Below are 10,953 nucleotides of genomic sequence, written 5' to 3'. Positions count from 1 at the left end.
GGACTTTCTGTGCCCTAGATCTAACCACAGTGAGCAGAGGGCGTTTTTCTGCTGGGAACAGTGGGGTAGGCCTGCTGATGAAAGGGAGGGCTGACTCTGAGATGTGCGAGTTTAAAAACACAGGATGATCTTGCAGGAAAGTGGGAGCGGGGGTTGGGGGTTTAATCAAGTTACCTGTAGACATGGAAGTTCTTATGATTGAGGGGCAGGGAAAAGAACGCTCTATTTTCAAGATGGTGCGATGTTTGTGTGAGGGATGGGGGTGGAGAGGGGTGGGCAGTGGGCAAGGAGGTGGCATGTCTCCCTCTTTGAGGCTTCTGCACTGACCAAGGCCCATGAAAGGGAGAATGAAAAGACCTGATTTCTAGTCTCAGCTCTGCCAAAGACAGACTGAGCCTGACTCAATGTTCTCATCTGTGAAATGGGTTGTTAAAAATGTGTCACCTGAAAAATCACCAAGCGGTGGCAATTGGATGTGAAGCTTTTTCAACTGTGAGGTGCTGTAGATTGGGACTGATATTGCGGTCATCGGATAGACCTGGTGAAGGAGCCCCACCTTTTGGGACAGGGATGGGGAGGGGGAGGGGCAGTTGAATGGGCGCTCACATCATTCCTTCCCCACTAGGAGGAGCACTTGACACTTCCAGAGGATGGATTGTCTGTGTGGCTGGATGAGAGGGTGGAGGGGAGCAGAGTCCGCCCTGCTCCCCCCCTCCTCCCGCCCCGACCATCGCCGCAGGCTTCCCTTAGGGCAAACGTCCATCAGAGCAGGACCTTCCGCCTCCCTCTGCCCGCTCCCCACCCCGCCCTAGCATTGGCAGGGTTTCAGATACCCGGGGCGGTGGGGGTCGGGGAGCGGGGAGAGGGGGAAGCCTGGCCGCCAGGAAGGGTGGGGCTGCCAGGCAGGCACCGCCCAGCTGCAGTGTGACCCCGCCAGTCCCGGAAACTCTCCAAACCCAGGACCTCAACGGACGTCCGGCAACTCAGAGGGGAGGCAGCAGGGCCTGCCAGGACGGAGGGCGTGTGGGACGCCTCTGAGGTCCCGTTGAGAAAGGAAGAGCTGTGTTTTATCCTACTCTAGAGTCAGAAGGCTGTGTGATGTCCTCCCAGTGTTAACAGAAGTAGCTGGGCGGCCTTCAGAAATGCTTTTCATCCCCAGATGCTGGCATTGGGCGGTGCACATATCCTGGATTTATTAATTTTTAAAAAGTTGCCACTTGTTGAAGAGTGTTTATCATGTGCTGGGCACTTGCTCAGTTTGCTCCCTACATGGATCCTTCACCAGCTCAGGGAGATACAATGACATTATCATTGTGCCCTTTTCATAGATGAGGAAACTGAAGCTCAAGGGCAAGGGTTACTTGCTCAAGGTCACAGAAATACTAACTACTGGAGTCCGGATTCAAAACCAGGTAGGTCTGGCTGATTTCAGACCGCAGCTTCTTAATTTTCCTAGAAGGCAGGAACCGAAGTTCATACACCCTTGCGGAATACCTAGACCTGACAGGTACCCAATAAAGAAGCATTGAATAGAGCTTGACACATTTTCGGGGGTCTGATTCTCTCCATTATAGTCTGATGAAATGACAGACTGGGCAAAAGTACGTATCTCAGCGACAAGCATACAGTTGGTCCACATACATCTAAAGGTAAGACCCAGCTTTCCTCCTTTCTACATGCGGTATCTGTGCTCATGAATAATATTTTCAGAGAACACAGCCTCCCCGTGGGTCTCTGCCCAGGCAAGGCTATTAAAAGTCCCCATTAGACCTCGCCTTAGCGAGTGAAGGGCTTTGGGAGTGGGGTGGGGGGAGCTAAAGGAAGAGGCTGTGACTGTCTTCTCTTGGAGTCCCAGATGTCGGGAGTCTGGCAGAGGGGAGGAAAGACACCTGCTTTCTTTGCTGATGCCGCTGAGGGAGCCCTTCTGTCTGCCTGGATGGAGGTAGCCTGGAGGCTTCTGGACCTAGAAGCTTGGCTTGCACAGAACTCTGAGAGGCTGGGTCTCGCTGTCTGGCCCAGGTGTGTGAGATGTGATGACTGTGTCCTGCAGTGAAGGATGCTGGGTGAGTCGGGTCTTGTGAAAGAGGAAGGGGCCTGTGGTGGGCCAGGTAGGCTGACTCCAGGTCCTCTCGTCCCCTCAAGGTGCACTTGGCTTGCTTCCTCATTCCCTGCCTCCTGGCCTGCCTGTCTTCAACTCTCCTTGAAGTGGTCAGGATAGTACTGTTCCATACTTCCAACAGTTCAAGCCTCTCCGGCTGGGTCTTATCCAATCCACACTGACGTGGAATCAGAGTCCAGGCAGAAAACATAACCTATTCCAGAAACCTCAGCCGAGGGAAACCAGTTATAAAGGCATTGGAAGAGATGAAAGGGCAGATGTGGGTGAAAGCTGGCCTTGAGAGTAGCAGCCACGGGAAAAAAACGACACCATGCCTGGTGGAAGTCTGGAGCAGAGAGAGTGTTTCCAGAACCCAGGGAGAGCCAGAGTCCTGGCGGAGGTTCCCTGGCAGGAATGGGGACCCCAGAGGTGATCTGCCAGATAGAGGGAGAGGGTGTGGGGAGAAAGCTCTGGTTTTTACCTTCCTCTTCCTCGTAGTCTCCTGATTGGTTGGGACTTGAGCAAATGCAGCCTGCAGGGGTCAGTCCCCCGTGAGGGAGGGCAGAGGAAGTGTGGAGGGGAGGGCAGACGGGCAAATGATCTCCTTACCTCCAGCTTGTCAGACCTTCGGAAAAGAACACATCTTTCCAAGCAGTAATCAGGAGCGTCAGCCCTGGAGAGTAAACTTGCCTCTGGAAGTAGTCCCAGATCCAGTGATGGTTACTGCAGTTAGTGGTGATGCCCAAGTGTTATCCCTACTGGGAGTGAGCCAGGGAAAAGGAGGATTTGTGTGTGTGTGTGTGTGTGTGAGGTAGATCTGTCTCCTTACCTTTTTCAAAGGATAGGGGTACCTCCGTGCTTTTCATAGAGCACCAGTTTTCATGTTAGGTCATAATAGCAGTCTCTGGGGCAGAAAGCTCCATGGCAGGCCGTGAGACAGACGAACGTGCCTATTAGGAAGAGGCACTGGCCTCAGGAACAGGATACCTGAGGCTAAGTCTCAGCTCAGACAAGTCGCTTACCATCTTTGAACCTCAGGATCTGTGTCTTTCAGATGGGGACTGTACATTTTACAGGGTGCTGCAGAAATGCAGGACAACATGTATGTGTGGGGGTTTGTAGACTACAGCGGGCTTGGGTAGAAAAGCCTGTACCTGGGACACACACCATCACAGGAGAGTTGCTTAGTCTGCTTGTGGATTTGATGAGTCCCCGTGGAGTGGGCGCCTAAAACCCTCATTTTATAATCTCAGAGTCAAAAAGATCATTGCAGTCAGCTTGTCCAAGCTCTCTCCTAAAGGAGAGTCAGTTCTCCAGAGTTCTTGGAGATGATCCTTCCTACTTTTCCTCCTTCCTGCTTTCTCTCCGTCTCTCTTTCCAGTTCTCTCCCTGCCTGTTTTTCTCATTCCCTCTTCCTTCCTCTCTTCCACAAATATTTGGAGCACTTACTCTCTGGCAGGCAGTGTGCTGGATGCTGGATCCTGCAGCAGGAATGGAGACAGAAGTGCTCATGGAGCTTACAGTCTAACACTTGAAAGTCTGCAAACAGTGTCTGTTGAATACCTCTAGTCACAGGATACAGGATGCTTACTACTTTAGAAGACGGTCTATTTTGTGGGTTCATTTCCCCTTATTTAAACCAAATTCTGCCTCCACGGAATGCTTGTTCTGATCTTTGGAACTAGAGAGAATAAGTCTAACCCCATTTCCTATGTCACTGCCCTTAAAATGTGGGAAAATAAACATGGAACACTCAGAAAATATTCGCACTCTCCAGTTTCCACTTGTGAAGGGGGAGCTGATTCTCCGTGAAGTTAAATTCCTTAAGGGCATGAGGTCAGAGGCAGGGTGGGCTATCACCTGGGTGCTTGGGCCTGGTTCCCAGGCCACCTGGGGCAGAGGGAAGCTGTGTGGTGGAGACTCACGGAGGGACGCAGACGGAAGTGCGCAGGTGGCCAAGGAGGGGGGCGCATGTGAAGCAAGGGGGTCGGTCAGTGTGGAGGGTGCGCTGTGTGTGAGGCATGCTCTGGCTGTCTGCCTAGGACAAGCCTGAGCTCCAGCGTTTCTGGGCTGATTCACTACTTCCTCTCTCCCCAAAGGAATCCCCTTTATAGCTCTCCAGGCCGGACCCCTGGATCCCTGGGAATGCTGTCTGACAGCTGTGTGAGTGCAGCCGTGGCTCCTGAACCGGGTGCCAGCTGGGCGTGCTCTGGGAGCCACCGCTTGGGATGTCAGAGGCGAGCTGCTGCAGCCGCCCTTCCGTCAGCAGGAAGCCCAGCCGCATACACTTGGACAGGAAGCCCCGGTGCTGGCCAGCTGAGCAAGTCTGGTTTCTCCTGAGTCTGAGGCTTTGGCCCAGCATGGAGGGAGGCGAGCCAGGTGCTGTGGCTGGGCGGCACTGACAGCTCCGCGGGCTCCACCTCGGACTGGGGATGTGGGTTCAAGGGTGTGAGCAGAAAAGCATCATGGAGGCTGGGCCAGAGGAGTTGCTTCCTGGAGGAAGGGTGAGGGAGTGGGAACACAGTGTCTAGCAGACTTGGGCCAGCTGGCTGAGGATCTGCAAAGACTTTTGTGATGGTTCCAGACAGAACGTGTTCCCTTGGGTTCAGACCTCCAGCATCAACTCACACCAGCTCCAACCTCCGGGCTGCCTCCACCTCCAAGAAAACACAGGATCATCTCTTGGGGTGGGATGTCCACACATTCCCAGCTTGAAAATGACTCCTCTCGGGGAAAATTCTTTTGTAACATAGCAAGCTGCATTCTGAGTGAATTAATAAAATATGGAGTGTGCTCAGCTGGGGACAAAAGCAATTTCACATTCAAGGCTGATAATTTTGCTTCTGAGTGCTACATGTAAGGATCTTCAAGGCAGTCTATGTGTGCCTACAACCACCCCAAGGACCCCCAGAATTTGCAGAGTGCTTCAGTTTTTCACAAGTCACTCAGGGACTTTCCCCCCCACATTTGGGTTTTACAACCTGATAGGCCAGTAAGCGATAACTGATATCTGAGGACCAGGAGGTAAGTAGATCGGCTCAAGGTCCGGCAGCCCAGCAACGGCAGAGCCAGAAGCACTCCATAACTTCTGATGCTCTGGAAAGCGACCTAGATGATTACTTTCCAGGGGCCTGAGCATCTCCTACCCTGCCCTGGACTGTGTGCCTTCAAGCACAGGCACACGGTGGGTTGGGTGGTGCTCCAGGCTGGAATCTGTTCCTGATAGCCCATGGCTTTGTCAAAACCTCCTCCTGGGTGAATCATGTCTGTGGCTTTAGTTGCTCTCCTTGGCATCTCCACAACTTTTAATTTGTGCCATTTTATTTAATTTTTTAAAAATATTTTTTGATGTGGGCCATTTTTAAAGTCTTTATTGAATTTGTTACAATATTACTTCTGTTTCATGTTTCTTTATTATTATTATTATTATTATTATTATTATTACTATTTTTGGTCATGAGGCATGTGGGATCTTAGTTCCCTGACCAGGGACCAAACCCTCGCCCCCTGCATTGGAAGGTGAAGTCTTAGCCACTGAATCACCAGGGAAGTCCCTGTGCCATTTAAAAAATCTGCTGCTGCTGCTGCTAAGTCGCTTCAGTCGTGTCCAACTCTGTGCGACCCCGTAGATGGCAGCCCACCAGGCCCGCCTGTCCCTGGGATTCTCCAGGCAAGAACACTGCAGTGGGTTGCCATTTCCTTCTCCAATGCATGAAAGTGAAAAGTGAAAGTGAAGTCGCTCAGTCGTATCCGACTCTTAGCGACCCCATGGACTGCAGCCCACTAGGCTCCTCCGTCCATGGAATTTTCCAGGCAAGAGTACTGGAGTGGGGTGCCATTGCCTTCTCCGTTTTAATAATCTAGATTTCATCTATAGTTGATGCCTCTGTAATTCTGATTCTAGACCAGAGGTAGGCAATTTTTTTCTAAAAAGTGCTAGATAGTAAATACTTTAAGTTTGTGGTCCGTTTGGTCTCTGTTGCAGCTGCTTAATCACAGTTGTTGATGCAGAAGCAACATAGACATGTCAACAAATAGGGTGGCTATGTTCCAATAAAACTTTATTCACAAAAACAGGCAGTGAGCTGGATTTGGTAGCTAAACTGTAGTTGGCTGACCTCTGCTTTAGAGCTCCTTGAAGACAAAGGCTCATTTGTTCATATGCAACCACAACCGCTCTCCCCACTCTCTGCACCCATGTTGTGTTGACTATGTTTATATGTTTATACTTTGAGCTTAATAGGAATTCAGTGTTAATTCAGTGAATGAATACATGAATGAGTTTCAAATGAAACCATTATAGAACTTGTTAGGTTTCCATTCAGATCCTCGTCTGAAAGCAATATGATATTGTTGAGTCTAAGTTCATTGGGAAGAAGGGCTTCCCTGGTGGCTGAGATGGTAAAGAATCTGCCTGCTAATGCAGGAAATGCAGGTTCGATCCCTGGGTTGGGAAGATCCCCTGGAGAAAGGAATGGCTACCACTCCAGTATTCTTGACTGGGAAATCCCATGGGCAGAGGAGCCTGGTGAGCTACAGTCCATGGGGTCTTAAAGAGCAGACACAACTGAGTAACGCTTTCACTTTCATTGGGAAGAATTTGAAGGCTCTGGTTTCAACACCAATTCTGCGACTTTCCAGCTGTTAAAACTTGGGCATGTCAGCTACTCTATCTCAGTCTCAGGTTGCCCATATGAGATATAGGATGATAACCACCTCAAAGCATTGTTGTGGGATAAACAGAAAGCATGGAAAGCTGGGGACCCAGTGTTGAACAGACAGTAAGTGCTGAAGAAATTGTGACAGTTGCTCCAAGAAGGAGGTGGTGTTACCGCTGGAAGCCCAAATGGGCCTCAGCACCCACCTCTGACACATGAGAGGACATTGTGAGAATAAGTAGAAAGATATCCCTTGGCATGGAAAAAGTAGGGTCATGTAGACCCAGACAGTTTTGCAGAGGCCTCCCATGTGGCTCTCCCATAAGCATCCTAAACTCACTGTCTAGAACAGACCTCCTCATCTTTATCCTCCACTTCCTAAGCTGCTCTATTTTTTAAAAGTCTTTGTTGAATTTGTTGCAGTATTGTTTCTGTTTTATATTTTAATGTTTTGGCTGCATGTGGGATGGAATCCTCACTCCCTGCACTGAAAGGCAAAGTCTTAACCACTGGATGGCCAAGGAAGTCAAGCTGCTCTTCTGTCTCCATCTCTCCAGATCCCAAGTCAGAAATCTGCAGGTCATCTGCAGATGAGGCTTGCTCCCTCCTATCCCAAGACCAGCAGCCACCAAAGAGCCACCCTCCCCGCCTCCTGATACCCCTCCTGTCACAGTCTTACACCTATGCAGTTGCGGTAGCTGCTTCCAGTGGCTCTCAACTCTATGCATTCAACCACTATGCTGTTATGTTTATGCTTCAAAATACACACTTACCTTGTCCCGCTCAGCTTCTAAAATCTCCAATGACTCCCCATTCATAGTAGACCAAAGTCCAGTTTCTTAGCCAGAGCTGTTCTCCATTGATCTCTGTTCGTCTTTCCAGCTTCATCCCTTAGCATCCTTTGCTTGCCATGCCACTTGTCCTAGCCTCACAGATGAACTTCAATCTATGCATTCGCCTCTTTTGTATTTTTATGTTGTTACGCACTTTTACCTTCTCATACCCCAGGATTCCCATCCTCTCCAAAATGTCACAAATCAGGCATTAAATACTATCCTGTAGCCCTAGAGTTTTTAAACACTGTATTTAAAGGTACTTCACTCAGTTCTAGTTTGGAACTTAGCTCTGGGAAAATTTGTGCCAATGGTATATTAAAGTGTCTGATATATAAGTTCCCTCTTTTTCCAGTGGTCATGTATGGATGTGAGAGTTGGACTGTGAAGAAAGCTGAGCCCCGAAGAATTGATGCTTTTGAACTGTGGTGTTGGAGAAGACTCTTGAGAGTCCCTTGGACTGCAAGGAGATCCAACCAGTCCATTCTGAAGGAGATCAGCCCTGGGTGTCCATTAGAAGGACTGATGCTAAAGCTGAAACTCCAATACTTTGGCCACCTCATGTGAAGAGTTGACTCATTGGAAAAGACTCTGATGCTGGGAAGGATTGGGGGCAGGAGGAGAAGGGGATGACAGAGGATGAGATGGCTGGATGGCATCACTGACTCGATGGACGTGAGTTTGAGTGAACTCCGGGAGTTGGTGATGGACAGGGAGGCCTGGCGTGCTGCGATTCTTGGGGTCACAAAGAGTCAGACACGACTGAGCGACTGAACTGAACTGAGTTAATTAAAAGGGAACTTATATATCAAATGCCTTCTGTCTAGAAGCGTCCCTGGTACATCCAGAAAAGAAATGTGCTGGCATTGGACTTATGGATCAGCTCTCTTAACAGTAAACACGAGGCTTCCAATCCAGTAGAATAATGATGCAGCCAGTGCTATATGAGTGCTATGTGACTAAGCTGTTCTTCCAGAGTTCCTCTGGTGTCACAGAGGGCTCCTCCCAGCAACAAAAGAACCTGTCACTGTGACCAATCGTGAATTCAACGCTGTAACGGAGTGGCCTTCCCCCACATCCTCTGCTTTAGCTCCCCTCTGAAGTACCTAGATAACAGTATTTGATGCACATTTCCTGAGTTGTGTGCCAGATATGAAAACCCCCCACTGCATGGAAGATGTTGACTACTTGACTATCATGAGCACACAGCCCCAGGCTTCCTGGAGCCTAAGGACGGATAAGGTTAACCTTGTGACCCCACCGTGTTCCTTCATCATCAGCCCGTCAGACACGTGCACAAACTGATTTTGAGACCACTCTCCCTCACTTGGCCTTTAAATATGCAGTGCTGAAACCCTGTGGGGAGCTCAGGGGTTTTTACAGCGTGAGCCACCTGTCTTGCGGCGCCCTGCAGTAAACCTTTCTCTGCTCCAGACTCTGACATTTCAGTTTGTTTGCCCTCACTGTGCGTTAGTCACATGAACTTGCGCTAACAGCATGATCAGCAGCTGGTTCTTGGTCTCCTACAACTTCAAAGCCTGGCGAGCTTGGAACGAAGGATGAGCCTCCAGGGTACAGGAAATGGAAGGGTGAAAAATCACATGGACGTTCTCCTTGACTTTCTGCTGATGGGTGATAGCAGCTCTCCTCAACTTTGGAAATGGCCTCAAGTGGAAACACCCAGGACTGGTCCATATTGGTCCTCTCTGGACCTCTCTGCTCCACCCCAGCTCTATCCCTGGTCTTACCTGCTACCCACTCGGGGCTTATTGGAATCCTCTTGCCTCTCTTGCTCCCCTAAGAATAGGGAACCAGGACACGGTGCCTCACACGGTGTTGATGGGACTTTGAGCCCCATCTGTGTGCACCCCAGAGTTAGGTAGCCTAGTGGCATTTCCAGAGGCACAAAGGTATTTTCTTTTACAGAGCAATGTAAAAAGGCATAATTCTTCTCAGACATCAGCAAAGCAGAAAACTTGGGTAAATGAATAGAAATCTTTTCTTAAAAATAAGAGAAAAACAGTTGTTTTTGCTTAAAATATGCTGTTACTAACCTCTCTAATATAAAATTTGTTTTTGGTTTAGAAGTAGTGAAGTGTAATGGATGGAGAATGACATGGAAAAATTTCTCTTAATCAGTTCATCTCTATCTTATAAAATGCTCCTTTTGGATGCTAACTCACCTATACCCTAGGACTGTTAGGAAAAACATTGCTGGTTGGAATTTCTACAGTGCTTTGAACTGTTAGTAAGAAAGAACTGCGAGAGGCATGTCTGGGTTTTACAAACTTGAAATATTGAAACCTCAGCTTATTAAACAAATGGATAGATTTAGACATGGTAAAATAATCTACAACATTGAAAAGATGAATATCATGATGCATTTAAAATGTGATTAGATTTACTGAGGTTTAACTTAGCATTTTAAGTGAACCTTCTGTGGTAAAAGCAGTTACAGGACTTCTCAATATTGTATTGATTAGGATTTGGTTTGTGTTTAAGCAAGGTAGTTTGTTTCTCTTTCATGTAAAAGTTTTGGTGGGTGGTCTGCAGTTGATGTCACCTCCCTAGTATCAGAGATCCAGATTTATTCATTCATTTCATCAGTCAGTCAGTTAGTCAGCAAAATTTGTTTAGCACCAGTTAGGCACTGGCATTATAGAAATAGAGGAAGGGAAAAAAAGGACCAACAAAAATCTTTGCCATCGTGGACTTTACATTTTGTTGTTCTCTTGGGCATGGCCTTGACCTTATTGCCTGACATGGCAATATCTTTGCATTCTAGGCAGCAGTCTAGAGGAAGGAATGAAGAAGGAGGCAAAGAACGCACCTGTGTAATCTCTTAAGAAAGGATCTTGGAAGCCACGTGACTTTTCCCTACATTTCATGCAATGATTAGTCACGTGGTCCCACCTAACTGCAAGGGAAGCTGGGAAATGTAGTCTTAATTTCAGGTGACCACCATGTGACCAGGTGAAAGTCTATTAAGGAAGAAGGGAAGATAAATAATGGTGGAGGCAAGGGACTACAGGTATCTCCCACAAATAAGACTTGCAATTTAAAAATTCATTTTATTTAATTAGATGTGTTCAAAATATTATTTTTCCAGCATGCAGCAAATATAAAAATTATTTCACATTCTTTTGTTTTGTTGCTTATCTTTGAAATCTAGTGTCTATCTTACATCACTTGCATTCTCTCCTTCACTCATCTACATCTCGGTTTAGATCAGAACATTGCAAGTGTTCATAGCCACATTGGATAATGCATTCCTGGAGCCTGGCAACTTGGACCAGGTCCAACCATGTGGACCATGGTTCAGCAGCATCCACAACACTGGGAAGCTTGTTAGAAATGAAGACTC

At 48.2% G+C, this 10,953-nt stretch overlaps 1 long non-coding RNA gene across 3 annotated transcripts; it reads left to right on the top strand.

Moving 5' to 3' along the window:
- Window positions 1-721: 721 nt before the first annotated feature.
- LOC147379776 (uncharacterized) lies at window positions 722-10,727 on the top strand. 3 transcript variants are annotated; one of them, XR_015134182.1, is made up of 3 exons: window positions 726-1,412; window positions 1,575-1,649; window positions 7,945-10,727. It is a non-coding gene; the product is annotated as an uncharacterized LOC147379776 (long non-coding RNA). The 3 variants fall into 3 exon arrangements; XR_015134180.1 differs by lacking the exon at window positions 7,945-10,727 and adding an exon at window positions 1,856-2,063 and having other exon boundaries at window positions 751-1,412; XR_015134179.1 differs by lacking the exon at window positions 1,575-1,649 and having other exon boundaries at window positions 722-1,412.
- Window positions 10,728-10,953: the final 226 nt, after the last annotated feature.

The sequence above is a fragment of the Bos grunniens genome, chromosome 1, assembly GCF_055505025.1.
Source record: "Bos grunniens cultivar Pamir isolate PY7600 chromosome 1, Bosgru_T2T1.0, whole genome shotgun sequence".
In the NCBI taxonomy this organism is placed as follows: Eukaryota; Metazoa; Chordata; class Mammalia; order Artiodactyla; family Bovidae; genus Bos; species Bos grunniens.
Note: the sequence above shows the minus strand (reverse complement) of the source record. Positions and strands in the feature narration are given on the sequence as shown.